This window comes from Prinia subflava, assembly GCF_021018805.1.
Source record: "Prinia subflava isolate CZ2003 ecotype Zambia chromosome W unlocalized genomic scaffold, Cam_Psub_1.2 scaffold_32_NEW, whole genome shotgun sequence".
NCBI lineage: Eukaryota > Metazoa > Chordata > Aves > Passeriformes > Cisticolidae > Prinia > Prinia subflava.
The window spans coordinates 138,719-151,232 of record NW_026960609.1 but is presented as its reverse complement, the minus strand read 5'-3'; the positions used below and the strand labels follow the sequence as shown (position 1 = coordinate 151,232).

The 12,514-nt window shown below is 43.4% G+C and overlaps 1 pseudogene; it reads right to left on the bottom strand.

Moving 5' to 3' along the window:
• Nucleotides 1–5,757: 5,757 nt before the first annotated feature.
• LOC134565056 (beta-mannosidase-like) overlaps nucleotides 5,758–12,514 on the bottom strand; it is a 45,177-nt pseudogene continuing 38,420 nt past the window's right edge.

The window sequence follows — 12,514 nt, the reverse complement described above, 5'->3', positions numbered from 1 at the left end:
TGCTTCATCCGGGGGTCTTCAGGCCTTCCCTGTCCTTCAGGATGTTACTCATAACACCCATCAACCCTTGGCTTGGCAGGCCTTGGCAGAGCTGCGTGATGCAGTCAGGAAGTATGGTCTGGGGTCGGCCGAGGTGATGCAGATCCTCCGGTTTTTCAACGCAAATCTTTTAATACCATTTGACATAAGAACCATAGCTCGGACCCTCTTTCCACCAGTTGAGTATGACTGCTTTGAGGACATGTGGACTCAGCTGGCGGCCAGAGTGGTGGAACGGAACACGACACTGGATCCGGCCGATCCTAGGCATACAGTTAATACTGATATGCTGCTGGGAACAGGCAATTATGCCAGGGCCGATGGGCAGGTTGGTTTTCAGCCCTTGGTCCAGGAGCAGTGCCAGGAAACAGGCATGGCAGCCCTGGTCCAGACAATACAGATGGCTACTCCAGAAGAGTCCTTTGTAAAAATTGTCCAGGGAGCTGATGAGCCTTTTCTCCGCTTTGCGGGAAGACTGACTGCTGCTGTTGAAAGGCAGGTGAGTGATCCTGCGGCTAGGAAGCTCATGCTTCCGTTGCTTGCTCAAAACAACTGCAATGCTGTGTGTAGGGGGATCATGGAAGCACTTCCTGGGGATCCACCGATGCCACGGATGGTTCAGGCCTGTGCGAGGGTGACCCCTCCCAGCCACAAGATGGCTGCTGTGGCTGCAGCCATGCAGCCGACTGCGGCTGCTGCTGCACAGCCCGCTTGGATCACTCCCCACGGTGTGCAGTGGCAGCAAAGGGGTGCTTGGGCCAGGAGGAAACAGGGCAGAAAGGCGCAGAAGCCTACGGCTGTCTTGTTCTTTTGTGCACGATGTGGAAGGCCGAATCACGCTGCAGACGCGTGTAAGGCAACAGTGCACGTGAATGGTCGTTCGTTGATCAGTTCGGGAAATGCAACACGGAGCGCGAAGGTGAGGCACGTGCCAACACAAATGCCTCAGCCTCATCCCGAACCAATGGAGATCTGCTCGGCAGGCTTGCAGCCAGCACCCGCGGTTCAGCAGGAGTTGATGTCTGCACAGCCGAGTCTGTCGTAATTGGTTCGGACAAAATACACAAGGTTCCCCTGGATGCCTTTGGTCTGTTGGGTGATGGCATGAGTGCCTTCCTGATGGGGAGGTCCAGTGCCACCATTCAGGGTATCATTGTGCACCTGGGGCTGATCGATGCCGATTTTTCCGGGCAGATTCACGCGATGGTCTCCACACCTACCCCCCCTCTGACTATCCCAAAAGGCACACGAATTGCTCAACTTGTTCCTTTTAAGTCTTCTGTTTCCAGGACAGAGGACCGGTCACGAGGTGACGGCGGTTTCTGGTCTACTGGGCCACCTCAAGTGCACTGGACCGTTGCCCTGACCAAAGACCGTCCTGAGATGGTGTGTACTGTGTCCATGGCTGGTGCAACGCCGCCGGAGATTCAACTTCCCGCCCTCCTGGACCCTGGGGCCGATGTTACGATTCTCTCCCTGGCAGCTTGGCCCCCACAGTGGCCTTTGAGCCTGGTGCAGACACCTGTGACGGGCATAGGAGGAACGACACAAAGCTACGTGAGCCAGAATCCCGTTATCGTTACCAACCCGGAGGGACAGACGGCCATGGTTTGGCCTCATGTTATGAACACTCCTAGGAACCTCTGGGGGAGGGATGTTTTGGCCGCGTGGGGGGTGCGAATCACCACGGATTTTTAATGGGGGCCACTGTGATGAAGGGCGCAGAGTGTCCCACGCCTCCTTTACGGTGGCTGGTGGACAAACCCATCTGGGAGAATCAGTGGCCCCTCTCTCATGACAAGCTAGTCGCCCTTCGTGAACTTGTTCAGGAGCAGTTGGACCAGGGGCATCTGGAACCATCTACCAGTCCCTGGAACACTCCTGTGTTTTGTATCAAAAAGAAGTCTGGGAAATGGAGGTTGCTACAAGACCTCTGAAAAATCAATGCCGTGATGGAAGGCATGGGGACATTGCAGGCGGGCATGCCATCGCCTACCATGCTTCCCGCGGACTGGCCGGTCCTCATTGTGGATCTGAAGGATTGTTTTTTTACGATCCCTCTGCATCCCAATGACAGACAAAAATTTGCATTCACGGTACCTGCAATAAACAATGCTGAACCTGCGCAGAGATATCAATGGAAGTTTCTGCCTCAAGGAATGCGAAATTCACCGGTATTATGCCAGCGGTACGTGGCCCATGCCTTGTCTGGAGTCCGCAAGCAGTTTCCTGATGCTCACATCTATCATTATATGGATGACATTTTGGTGGCTGCGCCCACCCAGGATGAGCTGCTGAGGATACAGCCTCAGTTATTGAATGCTCTGCATTCACATGGACTGCAGGTGGCTCCAGAAAAGGTACAACAGCAACCTCCCTGGAAATATTTGGGTGTCAAAATTCTGGAACGGACTATCGGTCACCAGGAGGTGCAGTTTGTGCAATCAGTAAAGACACTGAATGATGCTCAGAAGCTGGTTGGTGTCATCACTTGGTTACGTCCGTACTTGGGACTGACCACCGCACAACTGTCTCCCTTGTTTGAATTGTTGAAAGGGGACACTGATTTAAAGTCACCTCGTAAATTGACCCCTGAGGCACAAAAAGTGCTGGAGGAGGTGCAGCAAGCTGTTTCGGCCCGCCAGGTGTACCGTATTGAACCTTCCATTGATGTCACTGTGTTCATCACCACTCCTGATTTACATCCTACAGGTATCATTGGTCAATGGAACGATGATTGGACTGATCCTCTGCACATCTTGGAATGGGTCTTCCTGCCTCATCAGCCGCACAAGACGGCAACTGCGTTGTTTGAATTGATTGCGCACTTGATAATCAAGTGCCGGCAACGCTGTTTGCAATTGATGGGTGCAGATCCCTCAAGAATCATACTCCCGGTTCAGAGGGAGGAATTTGATTGGAGCTATGCGAACAACGTTTCGCTGCAAAGTGCTTTAGAGGGTTTTTCAGGGCAGATCACTTATCATCTGCCCAGCCACAAGCTACTGCAAGTGGCAAAAAATACTCGAATTTCATTACGACCCAAAAACAGCCAAGAGCCAGTGCAAGGACCCACTGTCTTCACTGACGGTTCAGGGAAAACAGGAAAAGCCATTGTTACCTGGAAGGATGGATCTGAGTGGCAGGTTTTGGAAGGCCATGAGGACGGGTCAGCCCAACTAGTTGAACTAAGGGATGCCGTCATGGCATTTGAAAAATTTTCCCAGACACCCTTCAATTTGATCACGGATTCCGCCTACGTTGCCGACATCGCACAGCGATTGGGTTATTCAGTTTTGAAGGAGGTCAGTAATCCTGCCTTGTTTCATTTACTGAAGGCCCTGTGGTGTGCGATTCAGTCCAGGGTTCATCCCTATTATGTTCTGCATGTACGAAGCCACACTAATTTGCCAGGGTTTGTTGCAGAAGGTAACGCAAGGGCTGACAAGTTGGCTAACCCAGCGTGGGTAGCTCCTCAGCCTGACACACTTGCGCAGGCCAAGGCATCGCATGGGTTTTTCCACCAAAATGCGCATACGCTGCAGAAGCAGTTCCAACTGACGGCCACTGAGGCTCGTGAGATTGTCGAGTCATGCGATGACTGTCACGCTCTTGGTGTGCCATTGCCGGCAGGGGTTAACCCCAGGGGCCTTAAGGCCTTGGAGCTTTGGCAGACCGATGTCACCCAGGTCGCCGAGTTTGGCCGGCTCAAGTATGTGCATGTCACGGTGGACACATTCTCCTCTGCGATGTGGGCTTCGGCTCACACTGGAGAGAAAGCCCGCGATGTCATTGCCCACTGGAGGCAGGCCTTTGCCATTCTTGGCATACCTTCTGCGGTGAAAACCGACAATGGTCCTGCTTATGCCTCTCAACAGGTACGGCAGTTCCTGCAGTTGTGGGGTGTGTCACACAACTTTGGCATCCCTCATTCTCCAACGGGGCAAGCAATCGTAGAACGCGCTCATGGGACACTCAAGCGTGTTCTTCAGAAACAAAAGCAGGGGATGCAGGGCGAAACCCCGCACAGTCGGTTGGCAAAGGCTTTGTACACCATCAACCACCTCACAGTGCCGCAGAACTCAAATAACCCTGTGATTTTGAATCATCACCTCTCGTTGCAGGCTTCGGATGACGCGCATCAGCCTCGAGCAAAGGTTCGGGTCCAAAACTTAGTCACCAAGCAGTGGGAAGGTCCCTATGACCTGATAGCTATGGGGCGTGGGTATGCGTGTGTGTCCACAGATACTGGGGCACGTTGGGTACCCTCGAAGTGTGTCCGTCCTGACCTGCGACCGCAGAGGCAGAATTCGGCTAACAGGCGAGGTGGAGGCCGTGATCAACTTGAAGGTTGCCAGGTGGATGAATCCTCAAGTGATGACTCAGATGCTGATGATGCAAGTGGTCACTGATGATTCCTCCACAGAAAATGGTTGAATTTGTATATATGCCTTTTGTAAATTTGTTCATTTTTCTTTTTTCTGTTTTTCTTTTTGTAAAGTTAAAAAGGGTGAGATGTTGCCCTGTTTTTTCTGAGATTTTTTAAAGCCTTCTACTTGCTTGTAAGATGGAGTCAGTTCTTTAGCTACTGTTGCGATATTAAGGGTCAGTCTTTCACTTTCTCACGCTTTGGAACATAAACAACCCTTCTTGGTTTTGTTCACTGTCCTTTGCTTACATATTTCCCACCTGAAAATAATGTTGGTTGACAGTTGGTCTGGCATGTGGGGTGAAGGGGTAGTAACCCCAGGAGCCAATGTGCTCCCAGACCCACAAAATTATAAAAGGAAAAGAATAAACAGGCTGGCCCCTCTTTTCTCGGTGGGGAGCAGCTTTCACTGAAGACTCTGCCTCCGTGTTGTTGATTACTGCGTTCCGGGGAACAGCTTCCCATGGAAATTCCAGTTATGTTAATTCTAGCTAAGACCTGCAGCTATTTCAGGACACTTTAAAAGCAGCCATGGAGTGGTGTCTTCCTCTTTTATACATACACAACAAATCTATTCCCAAGAGCCAAAATTCACCCCAGTGCAGAGGACCCACGTGCTAGCCTTTAATCCATTGAAGACTCTGCTCAACAGTCAGTGAAAAAAAGTATGTGGGTGGTCTACAACGGGGCATAACACCATTTACAGAAAGTTTCAAAGGAAAATTAACTACTTTTGCACAGCTGCAATGATCTTCAGGACAAAGGATAGGAAAATCAGAGACCACTGCAAGAGAGGAAACCAGTTTGGTAAGTTAGGTAGCAAGAATGCCGAAGGTTATCCTCTCCAATTGCATCTTTAACAATTATCCTTGCATAGCACGACTGCTTTTCTCTCTCAGACTTCATGTTGTGTCCTGAAAATTCGGCACTTTTTGAATTCTGCTCACTGTGCATTGTTCCTTCCAACACAAAACCAAATTCCCATAGCAGCTTTGTTTTAAATGCAAGTGAGACAAAAGTGAGACATACTTACAGGGAATCTTCGTGAAAACACATGCCAATAGAAAGGAAAATTTTAACAACTGGAGAACAGGTGCTAATCTCAATTATACTACATTTATTTCTGCACTTATTCGGGGACTTCAGGCAAAAAATGATTCTGAATTCTAATACTTTTAACAGTTATTGTTTGTACTGAAGTACTGTTTCAATTCCTAATAAAGGTGTGCTGTGGAAAGAACTACACACAGTCATAAAAAACCCCATACAACATTTCCTAAACTGACGGTTAATTTGGCTTAACAATAAAATGGTTTGTATTCTAAAGGTGAAACCAATAAAAAGAAGAAACAAGAGACTTACCAAAGAAAGGAGTAATAGAAAAGTAAATCAGGTGATAATGGTTATAGGCCTCAATCCTAACATCTTTCCAGATTCCTTGAGTGGGAAAAGAAGGTCCCCAATCCCAACTACAGGAACACTGCTCCTGGAAAACAGAATGATTATGCTACAACTGCCTGTTTTTCACACAGACATTGATGCTGTGCCATAAATAAGACATTTGCTCTCTGTGAATAAAATATTGACATGCACTGAAAGAATTTTTCCAGTTTCCATAAATCCAGAAGAGCCTACAGTATTTTTTTCTTATTTCTCAACCAGAACTTTGCTGCTACTACCCGTTTTATATAAAATTAAATTTTGTATTAAACGTGCACATACGGAGAAATTTTGTCTTACCTAAAGAGCAAAACAACACTTAGCATATCACTTAAAAAAATGCCAAAAAAACCCCAAACAGTAAAGATAAAAAAAAAAAAATCCAGGAGATTACTCTCAATTCAGCTGTGAATTATTTTAGTTTGTAATGTCTTTATTTAATTATATACCTAAAAGACAAACTAAGCAGAAAACTGACAGGGATGTTACAGCATTCTAGAATAACAGTATCAAATTAAAAATCATATATGAAATTGTTTATCTCCTATTTTTAGTTTTAACAGCACAGAGTAATACAAGGAAAGAAATGGATATGTGTATTTGTGTAGTTCAGTCATGTTCACTGTTTCTCTCCTTTTCATGGTTCTCTTATACAAAAAGGGAACAAAACATGGTTGAGAAGTAGCTTAGTTCTGGTACTAACATCAGAATAACTGTCAGAATTATAAAATGCTGGTCAGGCAGAGAAGTACGTACACCAATTTCCATTTAGCTGTTTTCAAACCTGGTCAGACCTCTACTTAACAAATCCCTTGACAACATCTATTCAACTGCCCTCCAAGTTTCACACAGCCCCAGCCCCCAAAGCAAATACAATAGATCTCCTCAAGTCTTGTACAGTGACACACAGTTCTAAATTTAGAGACTAATAACTTACAGCCAAGGCATACTAATTTGGGCAAACCACATTGCACAAGCTTGGCCTATCCCCTGCGTTGTCAGTCAGCCTCCCTGTCTCTCAAATTGCAAAACAGCCTTCCAGGAAACAAACACTGCACATATTTCAAACAGAAAACCAGGGATAACATATTCTTAGAAAACATGTCCAATTGAAAGTCATTTTCCCTTTATAAAAAATAAACAAATAAATCACTGACAGATTGGCAGGTCTCACTAAAAATACTGCAGAGACTGCTATCAGAAACAGTCACAAGAACAACACGCCTGTATCACTGGAGTACATTAGCAGCAACAGGCTTGTGTTCTGTCACAAAGTCCTACTCAGATTTAGATAAGTTTACTGCACTTAATATTGTACCTGAAAAGTGTAAATAGCTCTCCATTACTTTCAGATGGGAAGCAGCCAGCTTATAGCAATGTCCTAGTATGTTTGTTTACTTTTAAATACATAGCTGCTGCTGTTGCCATATACTCAGAATGTTTCTGGAAATTTCTTGAGCAGCTTCCAAGTACAGTCAAAAGTTCATTTGAGGAAAAAGCACTAGGGTATTTTCTTAAAAATTTAAAGGTATAGTTCAGTGAAGCATAAAATCATTCCAGGTCTCTTTTGCTCTATAAATAAGAACACAACTAAGTCCCTTATTCCTTCCAAGCCTCCCCTCACACTGATTTCTGAGAAACACAGTGGGCTTAGAAAAACTAAGAAAACTTTCTAAAATGTAGAGAAAATAAAAGTAGCAGCAAGCAGAAATACAGACAGCATCTTAATCCTAAAGGATCTTTCCAGGACAACATGGAGTCCATTTTTACATTAATAAATTCTAAAGGAAATTATATCCAGGTTTAAAATTACAGGATGCTAGTCATTTTTGAGGAGACTCTAGAGGGACTTTCTAATAAAGTTTGAAAATAATTAACAAGAAAGGCACTTAAGTGGAGAAAAATGTGCAAAACCACCCAAAAAGACAAATTAGAAAAGATCATCTAGACATTGCCTCTATCTGCTACAAAGCTATCAGAAATACATGAGATGCTGCTCAAATTATAGTTTGCCAAGTAAAGTTTTAACAGCAAGGAAGCCATATCTTAAATCAAAGTTTCTGAGTTTCATTCCTTTGTATTTGTCTTGGTTTGGCAAGACAGGTATCTGTCAGGGAAAGTTGGAGCTCTCCTTGGAATGGAGAGTGTAAACCCTCTCCCTCCAAATTATTACAATTTTGAAATTAGGGGCTTTCAAGCTAAAATATGGGAATAGCAATAACAGTTCTTTACTAGGAATATTAAAAATACAACTGCAGTAGTACAAAAAAAAAAAAAACAACAAAAACAAACAAGCAAACAAACAAAGTCCTAGAAAACCCTGAGAGAGTCAGAGATATGACCTGACACCCTGTTGTCATGGTGTTGGAAGCAGTCCAAATAAGTCTTCTTGGAGTAACAGATGTTCTATGGAGTAGAGATGATCCTGTAGAAAAAAAGGGTCCAGTGCTGGCAAGATGGGTCCAGTCTTCCTCCGAGAATCCAGTGGAAAGCAGGCTGCTTGGTGTTCCTACAGCTCAGTTTTTATCTTGGTGGAAATGGTTGGCTCCCCCCTCACTGGGAGGAGCATCTCACAATGGGATAATGGAATGTGTTGTCATTGGTGAGCCTTAATGGCCCATTGACAGAAGATATCCCCCCCCCCGTGGACAGTGGTGGAAAAGATAAGAAACACTGCCCCACCTGGTTTTAACAGCTGGCCTATTATCAGAAAGCATCTGCCCCCCTCCCCCTGGAGTTACAAGAGATAAGGAAAAAAAAAAACATCTCCCCAACTCGTTTCAACAGATGAAATGGAATACACATTTTTTTTGTTACATAACCCAAGACAATATTACACTGTTTTTTCATTGAATATGTACATATAAGTCACGCTTCGCAACACTAATCAAAACATGTCCCCTGTTAGATAACACTTCTTGGGACATGCCAGAGCTGCCCAGTATAAATAGCACAGCACATGAGCAACAGCAAACACAAAGCTGCTTGGATGCGCTTTTTACAGCCTTGGCAATACACACTGGTATTTGCAATAGTGAACTCTATTGTCAGCATACGTTGCTAAACACACCCAGTGGATCAAAATGCAATGATTACACATTTCCCAATGCTATCCTGCCCTCTTAGTAGCAACTCTCCTTGCTGACTGATGAAAACAGCCTTTTAAACATTCTTATCACTTAGATATGAAGCCTGGCCTTCTCATGCCTCTTGTATTGTCAATATACAAGATTACAGGTTTCTAGGGGGGGATGGGAGAAGGAAGCTGCAATGAAAAATATGCCCTACTTATAAAACAACATTGCGGGTTTCAGAATACAACTGTAAGGACAGCTTGTGGTGCATTCCTCTTTCCCAGCCTGAAGCCAGAGACAAGACAATCCTGCTCCTACCTTTCTGATGAAATTAACATGGCCCTCTCCTTTCTGCACAGGTGGAGAGCACGCTGGGGGAATGCTGTGTGCTTTGTGACATCTGCTCTGCTGTGTATGAAATGGCTGACAAGAAACGGACTTCAACAAAATTGACCTCCTGGATCAGGCTGGTAATATCAAACCTCTAGCACAAAACAGAACAAAACCATTACAGTGCTGACATTTATATATGAGATCTATAATCACTATTACAGGGAGATTTTAATACCATACATATATTATTCAAAAGCTTTTGAAATACAGTCTCAGTATGCTCTGGTTTTGAAGGACAAGATACTTTGTAAACTGAAAAAAAGAAAATACACAGGAATGTTCCAGATTGAAGGAGATGTTTCTTGGTAAACCACTTTCCTCACACCAAGCTCTCGTTGCAGGCTGCAGCACTGTGCTTGCACACAGAAGTGCATGAAGGACAAGGACAGTAAGAGAATCTTTACCCTCCTTCCTCATCCAGAACTCGTGTATCTTTGACAAGACACCTTATTGCACCTCAGAAAGCTGATCCATATAGGAGTGCTTCCAGCTCACACTGTGCTGCCAGCTCATCTACCACAAGGCGCTGAGCTGCCTTGTCTATGGATGCTGAAAAGCTGTAGTTCATGCCCCAAAATGAAATGAGCTGCATTCTCATCCCCCAAATGTACACACACATTCTATGCCTGCTCCAAATGAAGCATTTGGGGGCTTCCTCACCAGGTCACAAAATCCCCTTCAGTGTGGCTGAAGAAAAGGAGAAATGCTCCATTTCAGAATTACCCTGTGCTATCACAGGTATGGTTCTAATGGCTAATACCCATTTATTCCTCAGAGTGCACATTTTTGAAAAGTCAAGTCTTGGTAATTTTTTCTAATTTGGGAGCAGCCCAGATAAAATCACTTATTTCTGTAGCATACATCAGGATATTAGAAAGCAAATAGCATTCCCCAATCCAGAGCCTTCAGAGAGAGTCCTTCCTGCAGATGTTGCCATGCTGAACAGGTGAACAAGGCACAAGCCTGGGTCACTGTAACCTCAGACTCAAATTAATGCAGTACACTCTGGTTTTACAGTGAAGGCCATTTCATGAATTGTTACAATCTTGTAACAGAATTTCTTAGAGAACATGGACATGAGGTATTTTGGAACGAGAACTGAGCTATCCCAAAATGGGCCCCAGGTTTGGGCCTGTGTAGAAGTAGATAAGTCTGTGGCGCAGTTAAAATTTAGATTGAGGTGTGTTTATGCATTAGATAGGATAGTTATAGTGAAATTATGGTAGCTACCCTAAATTGAGATTGTTTGCATTCCTTTTCACGCTGAATACCAATTAGAAAACACCTGTAACTGTAAATTATCTGAAACTGTATTTAACCAGACATTTTGGGGAATAAAGAGGAGAACGTATGATTTCACCACATTGGTTGTGCTCTGCGTTGCTCAGTCCATCTTCCATGTAATTAATAGAGGCCCTGCTTTTGCAATCTGATACAAAATGAAGTTGCAGAAATATGGACAAAATAATACCACTTCCTAACTTTACAGAGCCTGCTACTGACAAACCTTTAGATACTCTCCAAACAGTAAATAATTACAATTTCATAAAAGCTCTAAGAATTTTTTTATTTTACTGATGGAAAAACTAAGTCAATGAGAAACTAAGTGGTTTGTCCTAGGTTACATAGACCCAGGTGGCAGAATGTCTTATGCCTCAGTCCAACTCCTCTGCAATAAAACCTGCCAGAATGGTAAATGCTGAGAAATGGAGACACCAGAATTCATTTGTAATTCAGTTATTCCACTATCATTCTTCCTTTAACTCTTCAGATTTTTTTATTCTTTTAAGATAAAAGCAAGGATTGATCCTTATGGTAATATCAGAATAATTTCATATTTTAAAGCTATAAAATTAGTTTGAATGGTTTTGCCTTTCTCAAGATCATTCCATAATGAATACTCACATGCTAAAATAAGCAAAGCTCAAAAAAGCATGACAATGTTATCCCAAGTACCATATTAAAAATACACCTCTTTAAAAACCAAAAGCATGAAAACACACAGGCTTTACAATACGTGCATTTTCATTGCAGTATTGACATGTAAACCACTCTAATACCAATTAGTAAGCAGATTTACAGCTAATAAAACAGATTTAAGCTTACGTTTTCTTGGAGCTGGGACAGATTCCAAGAATCAAGACATATTATTAGCTGAATTGATCTTCTGGCATTGGTCCTCTCATTTAGGACAAGGCACATTCTCTAGATATGACCCTGTTGCTAGTGGAAAGGTAAGTACACTTCCCTTTCTAACATTCACCTGATTACACATGCAGTCTTCATGTCAACACTTTCTGCATCCAAGCACCTACTTTTATGGGTACTTGAATGCACTGGAAGGGCTCAGAACAAAAGGGCTTTGAAGAAAAACAGAAGCACCTTCAGAAATAAACACATTACTTACATATCTGTTGAACATGTTGTCTGTTCTCCCTAGAGTGACATTGTTGAGCAGGATCTGTGCTACTGCATCTACTCCCTCAAAAACCAAATTCACTTTCTGCCACTTTCTACAGAAGAAAACATATGTGTGAAAAACTGTCAGAATACCTAGAGTTAAAAACACACAGGAGACAGTGTAAAAATGTATATTACTATTATACCAGCAGTTGCCTCAGCTACCTGCAAGAACATTTGACTCAGTGTAGCTACATTGTACCTTTAAATAGCCAAATTAGGATGACAGCTGAAGTAGCTCAAGTCAGCACGTTTAAGAACACAACAGGTTCACATACCCGCCAGATATTAGATGGGAGAGCTTTTAATTAGCTTAAGTATTATCTTTTCTCAGCTGAAAATTCATAACTAATTTTTAACAATCAATTAAAGAAAAAAGAAAAAAAGCAACAATTGAAGTGTTTTGTAGCAACAGCTTTGCAGCTGCACATGATTGCATATTTTCTTTTATCAGATACAAAAGTATTAAGCAGATTTTGAGATAATGGATTAACTTGCAATTCTGCATGAAAGATGGCACAGAACTAATTTAGGCATATCTTTACTGCATACCTGACATCAAAAGGAGTTTTGAACGTCCTGCTGTAAGTCTAATTATCTAGTGAGATCCATCTGTACATCTCATCATTAAATCTATAGTATGGATCCTAGTAACAGACCAACAAAAAGAAAATTACAA